This window comes from Adelges cooleyi, unplaced genomic scaffold (assembly GCF_023614345.1).
Source record: "Adelges cooleyi isolate 19-005CV unplaced genomic scaffold, UGA_ACOO_1.1 ACOO_flye_CR_arks_rails_tigmint_CR_PRNA_820, whole genome shotgun sequence".
NCBI classification, from domain to species: domain Eukaryota; kingdom Metazoa; phylum Arthropoda; class Insecta; order Hemiptera; family Adelgidae; genus Adelges; species Adelges cooleyi.
The window spans coordinates 16,269-28,547 of record NW_026096536.1 but is presented as its reverse complement, the minus strand read 5'-3'; the positions used below and the strand labels follow the sequence as shown (position 1 = coordinate 28,547).

The following is a 12,279-nucleotide window of genomic DNA, read 5'->3' as shown; positions in this document are numbered from 1 at the left end:
ATTTTGTTATAGTATAATTACTAAAACAATTTTATAATAATCAAAATGTTAAAAACAGACAATTTTTAGTTTTTTTTTTTTTGTGTTTTCAATTTTTCTCTTTGGGCAGCTTGTGCCATCCAATTTTTCAATGGTTTTTCTATTTCAATGTTAAGAACTTCAGTATATTTCTTAATTGAACGAACTGCTTCTGAAATAAAATATTAAGTTCATAATTAATTATAGTAATGATATTGTTGTTCTTACACAGAAAATTTGTACATACATTTATCTGTTTATATAAACAGATAAATCCTATTTATATATATATATATATATATATATATATATAAATCCTATTTATATATATATATATATATATATATATATATATAGGTACATATTAAATTTTTCATTTTTTTTTTTTTGATAACTTTTAATACTTAATAAGCAATAGCCATGAAAATTAATTAATAAAATTAGAAATATATAAAACAGGTATATCATATTATAGCATACATTGGTAGATATATGTCGATGTAAATATAATAATAAACTAATATAGGTAATGTACTATATATTTATACGTAAATACATAAATACAGTGTATTTTTAATATATTTTAACACTTTCTATCTACAGCTGTAGTGCGTCCAATATTCACAACTTGGTCAATGTGGCAATATAGCAATGTAGAAGAATGCAAGAAAACTATATACAATTGGTTTTAACTTACCAAAAATAATACTGCAACATTGTAAGGTAGAAAATTGATTTTTCCCTTTAACTCCTATAAATGAGTAATTCATTAGAAATGTGTCACTAAACATTTTTTGCATAATTTTTCGTATGGTTTCAGACAATCAGTTACCGGAAAAACGAGATAAAATTCTGACCTATAAAATATCATAATCTATACATAATTATATATTATATACACTTTAAATTATGAATTCTAATACACAATACACAGGCGTTATTTTAAAAATAGGTAATATAGGTTAGGTATAATATACCTACCTAATAGCCTGATTTATTTATTATTGTTTATGATGTACCTATCTATAAATACCTATATATTATGATACAGCCCTTAGCTGAGCGGGAGAAAAGGATGTATAAATAAAACACAACTTTTCTAAATGAAAACCACTATATTACTCCAAAACACACTTTTTCTAACTAAACGAGAGAATAAAGATTGACAAGAATGACGATTGACACGAATGACGGCCGGTCAGCCCATCGGGTGATGTTTTATACCATCCGATGGACTGATAAGGGTTATTAGGGAACCCCCGGCCGTTAGTCTGACCGACCGACCGGACGGAAAGCAGCCGCGGCGGCTACGGCCCGCGGCAAAAATAGTTCAGGGAAACCCTGTCTATTTTTGAGCGCGGACAATTATATACATATTATTATAATTTATATATTTACATATTATTGTAATAATTATTTAAAGTTATTCACGTGCCTTATAAATTGTTTGTACACGTTACAAGTCAGGAATCTGAAGGCAAAGAGTTATTTGAACTTAAAGTCGCCGTGAAAACGTCTGAAAATAATTAACAAGCTTATTGATTAACAATGATACCTAGTTTTTTTAATAGAATCAAGCTTTAACTTACTGCAACAGAGTTGTTCGGTTTTCTCACGGGTGGTGGTTGTAGAATAAAAAATAATACTTAAACAGTTTAAACTATATAAAATGTAATAATGAACAAACAATACCGTGTCTCCGTGAAAACGTGTTGGTCTAATACTACAAAAAAACATTAAATATTAACGTGTGTGGACTGACTGAGAACGGACAATGGATACACCGAACGGCACAAGTGATATGATTTGAAATTATACTAAGTTCTATTGGGTAAAGAATAAAGATGATAATTATATTTTGCTTATGTGGATTATATATTTAAATATTATGTAATAATGCTGTATATAACACTGTAATAATGCTTTTTTGCTTAAAATAATTTTATTAAAAAATAATGGATCGTTTATTTAAAATTAAATACATCATCAACTGATCAACCATCACGACCGTCCATTGTAAATTGCTTCATATAGTCTACATAATACTTGTATTCCTATGTTCATCGTAATTTTAAATATAGTTGCACATTACGTCGCTTTAAATTACATATAATAGAGAGTGGCCCATGACAAAAAAATCACCCTGTATAAAATATTATGCGGCATAATTTTATAAATTTAATATATATATATAAATCATACTTACATAATAATGTATAAAATAACATATTACCTATGTATAAGAATGTAAAATATAAACTAATAACTCGCAATGATATCAAGCATAGCTTTATAAACTCAATAAGGTTTATATATAAACGGCCACAAGCATTTAGTATTTTAGAAAAATAGAGTTATTAGAAAACTATAATATTAATGGGAGGTCACAGTGAAAGAGTGACGGATTTTCTTTCAAATTGCGATTACATGTATTATTTATCAATAATTAAAAAAAAGACCCGTACTCGAGCAGTTGTGCCATGAGTTCTAGTTCCAGAGATAACTGACTTTGATATTTAATCTATATCTTAAGTAGACCTATTTTACGGTCGCTATCAAAAACTAAGTGTTTTAACTACATAAAAGTTGAAAAAATGCAAAAAAGGTTAGGAGTGGGATCGGATTTAAACCCTACACCATTCACTTACGGGCACTGACCACGCTCGACCGCACCACACAGTTTTTGCTGACAACTGTAAAATAGGTTTAATTAAAGATCTCTCTCAATTATCTCTGCGGAACTAGAAACCATCGCACAAACGCTCGAATAAGGGTCTTGGTAAGGTATTGATTAATAATACATGTGATTGCAATTTGAAGAAAATCCGTCACTCCTTATCGCTGTTTTAGAATTAGATATCTAATTAATTATGTTTGCAATATTATTAGACCTTGTATATCAGCAACCATTGGTACAAGTGTTACGCTCTTTTAACACTAGAAAATGAGTACCTATTAAATTTTATACATAGTCCTTTTTAACTCTATTTGACCAAAAAGTGACATTGGCTATTTTATATCCAGAATTCTACGATGCGAGTTTATATATTTTAAAAATAAATATTTTCAAAATCTTAAATGAAAAACTGATTTATAATACTTGGTATAAAATTTTGTGGAAATGTTTTCATTATATTTGGGTCTAAATATTTTCAAGACAATTTAACAATATTTGCAATAAAACTTACTTCAAACATTTTGAAAATATTAATATTTTTAAAATGATATGTGGGTTGTTACGTCTGCAGCCTTTGCAGAGTTAATAATACAAAGTAGTTGTTCAGAAGATGGATGTTTTTTTTAACCCGTCGTAGGTATCGTTATGTTTTGTAACATGATTGGTATCGTGTTAGCGTTATGCTAACATTACCGTTTTGTTGGTTCTATGAATTATTTAATGAACTTAGAGTTGTGAAACAAAGATAAAAATGTTTATCTAGTTATATCCTACAATAGTTTTATTGTTTAATAGCCATTTCATTCAAATTTTCTGTATAAAAAATTAAAAACAAATAACTTTTGATAAAAAAAAATTACTGTTTTATAACAACACCTGTTAAAATAATACTAATAATAATACTAATACTAATATTTTAAAAATTATTAACCATTTGAATTTTCAGAGTTTTCTTTTGTGGTATTGCTGCATGTCGGACAGGTAGGAGTAGTATGTTCCTTACATATATACATACCACATAACGAACAACTAACCTGTAAAATTTAGGTACAATATAAAAATTTACATATTATCCAATAGAAAAAATATTTTATCTAAATAAATATCTTCATAATGGTACTTTTGTAAAGCGATTTTTCCTTATAGGACAAAAAATGACATCTGATTCTCTGATCACTTGTCGTAGCATCTGCATTCGGACATTCTTTATTTTTTTGGGAAGTACATCCAGTCATTTTCATTATTTGTTGCTGAAGGAGAAATGATAAACCTGGCTGTTTGAGACATTTTACTATGTAAGGTTTGGTGAGGTTTTTTCCTAAAGTTTTTAAATATTCAAGACGAATTATCATTTTGCCTGTATTTTCGCGATATGTAATTTAACTGTTTATCCCAGCAATATTCATCAAAAACAATATCCCAGCAATATGAAAAAAAACAGCTAGGGGCCATCGACAACTAATTCTTGCCACCGAGTACTCGCCTTTCATTTCGTCTACTACTGTTGGAATAATAATTAATATTCTATATATCAAGAAGTATTTCACAATATATAAATATGTTGTTTATCTGTATAATAAAAATACGTAGTTGTTAACCAGGAAATGTTGTAGAAAAACAAAGTTGTTTTTGTAAGCATACGTGTATGTGTAGACGCGTGCAACCTTGTGGGTTAATATAAATAGCATTTGATCTAAGGGCTCGGGGCTCAGTATTTCTATTCAGTTTATACATATTACTAGTGTATTATTGTTTCACTGTGTTGTATATATTCTATGTATAATATATCTTTTATTGTAATAACTTTATTTATGTTGAATACTTGATTATCATCACTACTGGCACTCTGATACTATATTTATGTATAGTATTACAACAGGTTATGGGCCCAGACACTCAGACATACAGTCAAAGGCACACCGGACATCGAGAGTCAAGTATTTGAAGAACACAATTTTTTTTGAAGATCACCAAGTAAGTGAATTATAGTAATTAAGCAGCACCTGACGAAGTGTATATTGGATATATATTTATCAAAGTCGTTCAAGGGTACTATACAAGTACGTAATCTATTGATATGGAAGAATCAATAAAGATTGCCAAGCTATGCAATATTGAAGGTTGGACACTTTGGAAATTTCAGATGAAGGTAATACTAACTTCATATGAGTTGGGTAGTTTAATTACAGGAGAGTATACAAAACCAGTGCTAACAAGCAAAGAAGCTGACGCCCAGAAAAGATATAAAGAGGATCTATTATATTGGCAACGTGCTGACTCCAAATGCCAAAAACTGATAGTAACATCGGTTGACAACGGTCCAATGCAATACCTGATTAACTGTAAAACATCGTATGAAATGTGGACAAAATTACTCGCTGTCTATGAGCAGAAAAACGAGGCGAGTATACATTTAATACAACACAAATTTTTCAGTTACGTAAAGGACTCGGTTGACGATATGTCGACGCATATTACCAAATTGCAAAACCTACAGAATCAACTTAGTTTGATGGGACAACCAGTCACAGAATCTATGCTTATGACGAAAATTCTAATGACCTTGCCATCGGAGTATAAACATTTTTACAGTACATGGGACTCAATGCAGCTAGAAAGTAAGAATTTAAATGAACTAACATCTCGGTTACTTATTGAGGAGTCGAGAATGAATCAAGGTAGTTCGGTAGTTGAATCTGTAGAAGAAAATAATGCTTTAACTGTTAGAAAGTTCCAGAAGAAATTTTCTAAAAAGACAGGCAGTGAAAAATTTGGTGAACGGAAAGTTGGGAATCCAAATGTGGGTACTAAAAAGATAGGACCCTGTTTTTATTGCAAAAAGGGCGGTCATTTCAAAAAGGACCAAGACGAAGGGGAAATTCGTCACAATCAAGTGAAATAGGACAAGCTTTTTACAGTGAACTGTTATTCACAGAACAGGAATCGGATAACTGGTATCTAGACTCTGGTGCTACTAATCATATGACGGGACATAAAAATTGGTATGTTCATTATAATCAATTTAAATCGCCAATTAAAGTGAAAATAGGCGATGGCACTATTTTATATGCGCAAGGTTCTGGTCAAATCAATATTATATGTTATGTTAGAAATGATCAGTATAATAATTTTATGACTAATGTTTAGTATGTACCTGAACTAAAATATAATTTATTCAGTATTGGTTCTACGTTGGACAAGGGCACGAAAATAAAGTCGGATAATAAAAAATGTGTATTCTTACTAAACAACAAGATCATTTGTGAAGCGGTACGCAAAAATGGCTTGTATAATGTTAATATTAGAATACAGAACCAGCCAATTAACAAAACGGGTTTCGTCAACGATATGCAGCAAGAAGCAACGGCCGTAGTAGCGGGTTCATTAACATTGTGGCACGAACGTATGGCACATCAAAACATTGGTTACGTAAGAAGTTGTTTACTTAAACATAATATTAAGGTGGAGAGTGACAATAACTTAACATGCGAGGCATGTATTATGGGTAAACATAGTAGAAAATCATTTCAAAGTCGTACGGACAAATCACAAAAAGTGGGAGAATTAATATTTACTGATCCTTGTGGACCTTTCCAGACAGATTCTCTAGGCGGGTCAAAATATTATCTTGTTTTTAAAGATGATTTTTCACACTTTAGAACTGTATATTTCTTAAAACATAAAAATGAAGTTAAAGACAAACTTGAATTGTTTATTAAATGTTTTAAAAATGAGACAGGTAATAAAATAATAGCAATACGTTCGGACAACGGCGGAGAGTTTGTTAATAAACAGGTTTTAGGAATATTAAACAAGTATGGAATCCGTCATCAGAAAACAATAGCCTACACACCACAACAGATTTCTTCAGAACGCGAAAATCGTACGTTGGTGGAGGCTGGTCGATCAATTTTATATTCCAGAAATATGGATTTATCATTATGGGCAGAAAGTATATCATACGCTAATTATACTTTGAATCTCACAGGTAAAAGCTCAATTAATAATAAAAATCCATATGAGATACTTATAATAAATTGCCTGACATAAATCACTTAAGAGTTTTTGGAACTAAAGTGTATGTACATGTACCCAAGGAAAAACGTCAAAAGTTAGATGCCAAGTCTAGAAGCGGTATTTTCGTTGGATATTCTATTGACAAGCGCGGGTACAGGGTTTATTTAAATGATACGAAAACGGTAAATGATTGCCGGGACGTTATATTCACTAAGGAAATAATAAATAGCTTAAGTCATAAATTGAAAATAAAACGTGGGAACTTGTCGACAGACCGATAAATAAAAGTGTTTTAAAACAATATGTGGGTATTTAAAATTAAGTACAATGTAAATGGTCAAGTCGAGAGATTTAAGGCGCGTTTGGTGGTTAACGGGTCAAGACAAAAACCAGGCGTGGATTTTGGAGAAGTTTTTAGTCCAGTATGCCGATATGAAAGCATACGTACAATATTAGCGGTTTCTGCGGCTAAGAAACTTGAACTCAAACAATTCGACGTGAAAACGGCATTTCTTCATGGAGAATTAGATGAAGAAATTTACATGGATCAACCATTGGGTTTTAATGACAACTCGGGTAGAGTATGTAGATTACGTAAGTCTTTGTACGGATTAAAACAATCACCAAGAAATTGGAATTTTAGATTTAGAAATTTTCTAGAAAAATATAATCTTAATCCAACTGATTCAGATCCATGTGTATATAAATCATGATAATAATGAAATAGTTATTTTAGCTATATTCGTCGATGATGGTTTAATTGCTTCAAACAGTATTGCAAAATCACAAGAACTCATTTCAAGTTTACAACAAGAGTTTCAAATCACACAAGGAGATTTAGATAATTTCCTAGGTATGTCAATAGAGAAGCAAAATGATGGTTCATTATTCATTCATCAGGCCAAGTATGCAAATAATATTATTGAAAGATTTAATATGAATAATGCTAAAGAAGTTTCTGTCCCCATATCTCGAACAGACACGTCATTCGATAACACAGATACGCAGGTATTACAGCCAGGTAATAACTTTTATAGACAAGCAGTAGGGTCACAAGTAACAAGACCGGATTTAGCGTTTGCAGTTAATTATACAAGTCGTTTTCTTGCAAAACCTACAAATGCACACTGGCAAATAGTCAAGCGTATAATGCGTTATGTTAAACATACTTTAGATTATGGTTTGTGTTATAAATCAGATGATAATTTATTTTTGAGTGTCTACAGCGATTCGGATTATGCCGGCGACATTCAAACACGAAGATCTACTTCGGGACCTTGTACAATAGGGTGGAATTCACAACGTCAAGCATCAGTTACACTGAGTTCAACTGAATCTGAGTTCGTCGCTAGCTGCGAATCGATAAGAAGTTTAATTTGGTTTCAAAGATTGTTAACTGAATTAACTAATGAAAAGGGATTGTATAAACCTATTTTGTATATAGATAATCAAAGTACTATTCGTTTGATTAGGAATGCAGTTTTTCACAAGAGGTCAAAACATATTGATGTTCGTTATCATTTCATTCGGGAGAAGTTTGAAGAAGGTGTATTTGAACTGCAGTACAAAGAAACAGAAAACCAACTAGCTGACATCTTCACGAAGCCATTAGCCAAGGACAGACTTGAAAAGTTACGGTCAATCATAGGCGTGAAGAGGATCACAGAAGATTAATATAGTGTTAAGAAAATATTAATTAAAGGGGTGTGTTGAATTAATAATTAATATTCTATATATCAAGAAGTATTTCACAATATATAAATATGTTGTTTATCTGTATAATAAAAATACGTAGTTGTTAACCAGGAAATGTTGTAGAAAAACAAAGTTGTTTTTGTAAGCACACGTGTATGTGTAGACGCGTGCAACCTTGTGGGTTAATATAAATAGCATTTGATCTAAGGGCTCGGGGCTCAGTATTTCTATTCAGTTTATACATATTACTAGTGTATTATTGTTTCACTGTGTTGTATATATTCTATGTATAATATATCTTTTATTGTAATAACTTTATTTGTGTTGAATACTTTATTATCATCACTACTGGCACTCTGATACTATATTTATGTATAGTATTACAACAACTACATCTACTCCACCTTTAGTACCATTATAATACGTAATAACTAATGGTTTTTTTTTGGTCACCGGACTCCGGGTCAATCGTACCTTGATCATGCATACTTGAAATCATAATGACATTTTTATTTTTGTTTGGAGTATAAGATGTGAGTAAAAGGTCTTTTCCATAACCAAACAAAGTCGAATTCATCTCTTTTTTTAATTTCTACAAAAACCGGAGGAATTTCCTTTTTGTTTTTTCTCAGAATGCCCACTACGGTAAGATTATGATTTTTTAGTAACTCATTAGCCAATGGAGTTGAATTGTACCAATTGTCCATAGTAATATTACGGCCAGTTTTTGATATTTAGTCGTTTTACATAACTTGACGGAGAATTGTCACATTTGAAAGGTCCATCCGGCTGAGTTCCTACGTAAACCTCCATGTTAGACGTATAAAAAGTACGAGAATCAACCAGTGCTTGAATTTTGATACCGTATTTATTTGGATTATTTGGTATGTATTGACGAAAACTGCAACGCCCCCGAAACCCTTAAAACATCTCATCTATAGTGCAGTTCTCTCCTACTGTATAATTTTCTTTACATCGCCGAACAAAATCATCGAAAACTGTACGAATAGGTGCTAGCTTGTCTATTGCCCTTCTAACGTCCCTTGTTTCAATATGATCAAATCTAACGGCTCGAAGTAATAAGGAAAAACGTTTTTCTAACATGACTGCCCGGAAATATTCTGGAGAAAGCCCGTCAGTTCCCTACAAATCGTGTAGGTTCAAATGATTACTGCGCAAATACCCAGCCAAGTACAATAATCCTAAAAGGGCATCTATTTCTTCTTTCGTAGTATCACGCACATCCTTATCATTTTAATAATTTGCACGGATTTTTGCTAAATATTTATTAGTACACTCAACTATATCTATAATCAAAGTAGGTATCAGGAAAAAATAATTCCAATACAAAAGTCAGGATTCAGACAAAATCAGATATTATTCAGATAAAATTCAAAAAATTATAACACGGTTGATATCGTGCGAGCGGGACGCTAACATAATCGGTACTGCGGAGTTTAACCGTTTATAATATTCACAAAATGATGTTTCCTTAACGTTTTTGTTGTTATCTTTATATAATATTGTTTAGATAAGAGGTATATGGAGTTTCAAGACAATCTATTTTTATTCAAACAAGTGGTTCCTAATATAAGTTTAATGTTAGCGAAACGCTAACACCTATACCGATGACGGGTTAAAACACTTAAATCTACTGTTGTGCCTAGTTTATTTTTACCGGTAGATAATAAATAATTGTGTAATTAATACTACTTAATCATCATTAACATGTTATATAAAGGATATGGAGTTAATTGATACAGTAAATGAAAGTTCAGAATCAATGAATAATGCATTTGATGGGAATCAGATAAAGTCATTCAATTTTGAAGTTATAAAACACATAGTTATTTAAACTATTAATTTGTATTTATAAGACATTTTCTTAGGACATTGCAATAATTCTTTAACAACAATATTATTATTTTTGTACATCATTAATATAACATTATCAGACTCAAAATGGTAGCTTCCTACAGGAGACACTTTTCAATACTGAAATCATACACAATGCGCGTACCAAGTATTCAGTTCAGTGCGTTCAGCTCACTTCAAAGAGTCGAATCACTGAGCTGACTAGCTCATGAACTACACATTCCTAGTTCACATATTATTATAAATATATATATTTAATTGATTAAAAAAAGAACAGATATTCGTTAGTAATTAGAGTAATAGAAGTAAGGAAAACAAACAAAACAAAAAAAATATTGTGTATATAGAAACACAGTAATAATAAAAAATAAAAAGGATAGAATATTCGGGGAAGAAACGAAAAAAATACTATATAAACGTTATAATATTATATTATATAATGTTACACTTGACCTTATTTTTCTTTCTTTTAAACCAGTCGTCCGTTGGTGTCGGCGATATGCGCAACTACAATCAACTTATATTCGACTGTTATAAGAAGGAAAAGGCAAAGATAATAACATCAATAACAATATTATAAGGGAAGCGAAAATAAAAATGGGACGAGGAGAAAAAAAAAGAAATAATACCACTAATAATATTTAAAGACGGCAGGAAAAAATCAGTGTGGTAAAAAAAAAAAAAACTTGATTTGTTTTTTTTTTTTTAAGTTAACTGAAACCCGTTGTTTAGTGTCGTCGGCGATACGCGCGACAGTAGTTAACTGTCGTCAACGGAGTTGGAAAAAAAAGAAAATAATAATTTGTTTCAGTGGTCGAGAGAAAAAAAAGGTAATGACAAAAAATTAGTTGTTTAGGAAAAATAGATTTTAAGCTATTAGGCCGTCCCACTAGGGCAACGAGACGCAACGTGATGTCGACGCGATTTAAAAAAATAGTTGCTTAGCTTAAAATCATACGATCTAACTTCGTGAGTTCTGCACACTATAGGCGATGTCGCGGCAACTATAATGGCTCAGTTGCTAATATAGACATTTTATAATAATAAATTGTTATTAAAATAATAATATATTTTAAAATAAAAAAAATCGCTTTTGAATAAATAAATATCTACTTTTTCATATTAATCAAACTTTGATAACCTATCTGGTCGCTAGCTGCCGCATACTTGTGCTCTTCAGAAGTGTCGATTGGCGTGAAACTATTTAAATTATTATACGGATACAACGAGGAACTTGAGAAAGTTGAAGATGTAGACTGAGTACTAATCGGATTTGAATTTACTATCGTTAATGGTTTTTGAGGTCTCGGATTTTCAGATAAAATGTCGTCTACCACATCTAATACTTTTCTTTTAAACATTCTCATCTGTTTATCAGTCATGGCTTTAATATCAGATAATGAACTAAGCAGGAACATTTTTCTTGGATCTTCTTCGCAGGGTTTTTTCTTCTTCATATTTACAAAATCAATAAAGGACTGGTCAACTTTACTAATATCGGTCTTTCGTTTTTTATTGGTACTTTTTGTTTTGTTATGTTCCTGTACTTCATGAAAACAACCGCTTTCACTTTCAATATCGTGTTGAACTTCATCTTGGCCTTCAGTATCGCTTTCTTCATTATTTTCTACTGTCATTACGTTTTCTGAGGTAGGAGAAGGAAGATTTCCTGGAGTGGTTGTGTCAGTGTTGGGTTTAACATATGGTAAAAGAAATTGTAAATGTTCATTTAAATAATACGGCTTATTTGCTTTTCTAGAAGATCCACTAGGTGCTGATTTCATATGCTTGACGAATACAGTTCTTAAGTTTTTCCACTTTTCTTTACAAAATGAAACTAAAGTATAAAATAATAAAAAAAAATGATAAATTATTGAAATTTATACTAAAGGGTCATTTCACGTGAAATCACCTAATGTGTGTGCAACTATAGCTCAAAAATATTTGAGAATTTTTTCCTACATCCTTAATAGGTCCTTAATGACAAACAAAAATTC

The 12,279-nt window shown here is 31.0% G+C and overlaps 1 pseudogene; it reads right to left on the bottom strand.

Annotated features, from left to right (window-relative positions):
- Positions 1–82: 82 nt before the first annotated feature.
- On the bottom strand, positions 83–2,048 carry LOC126846025 (uncharacterized; annotated as a pseudogene).
- Between the last annotated feature and the right edge of the window lie 10,231 nt (positions 2,049–12,279).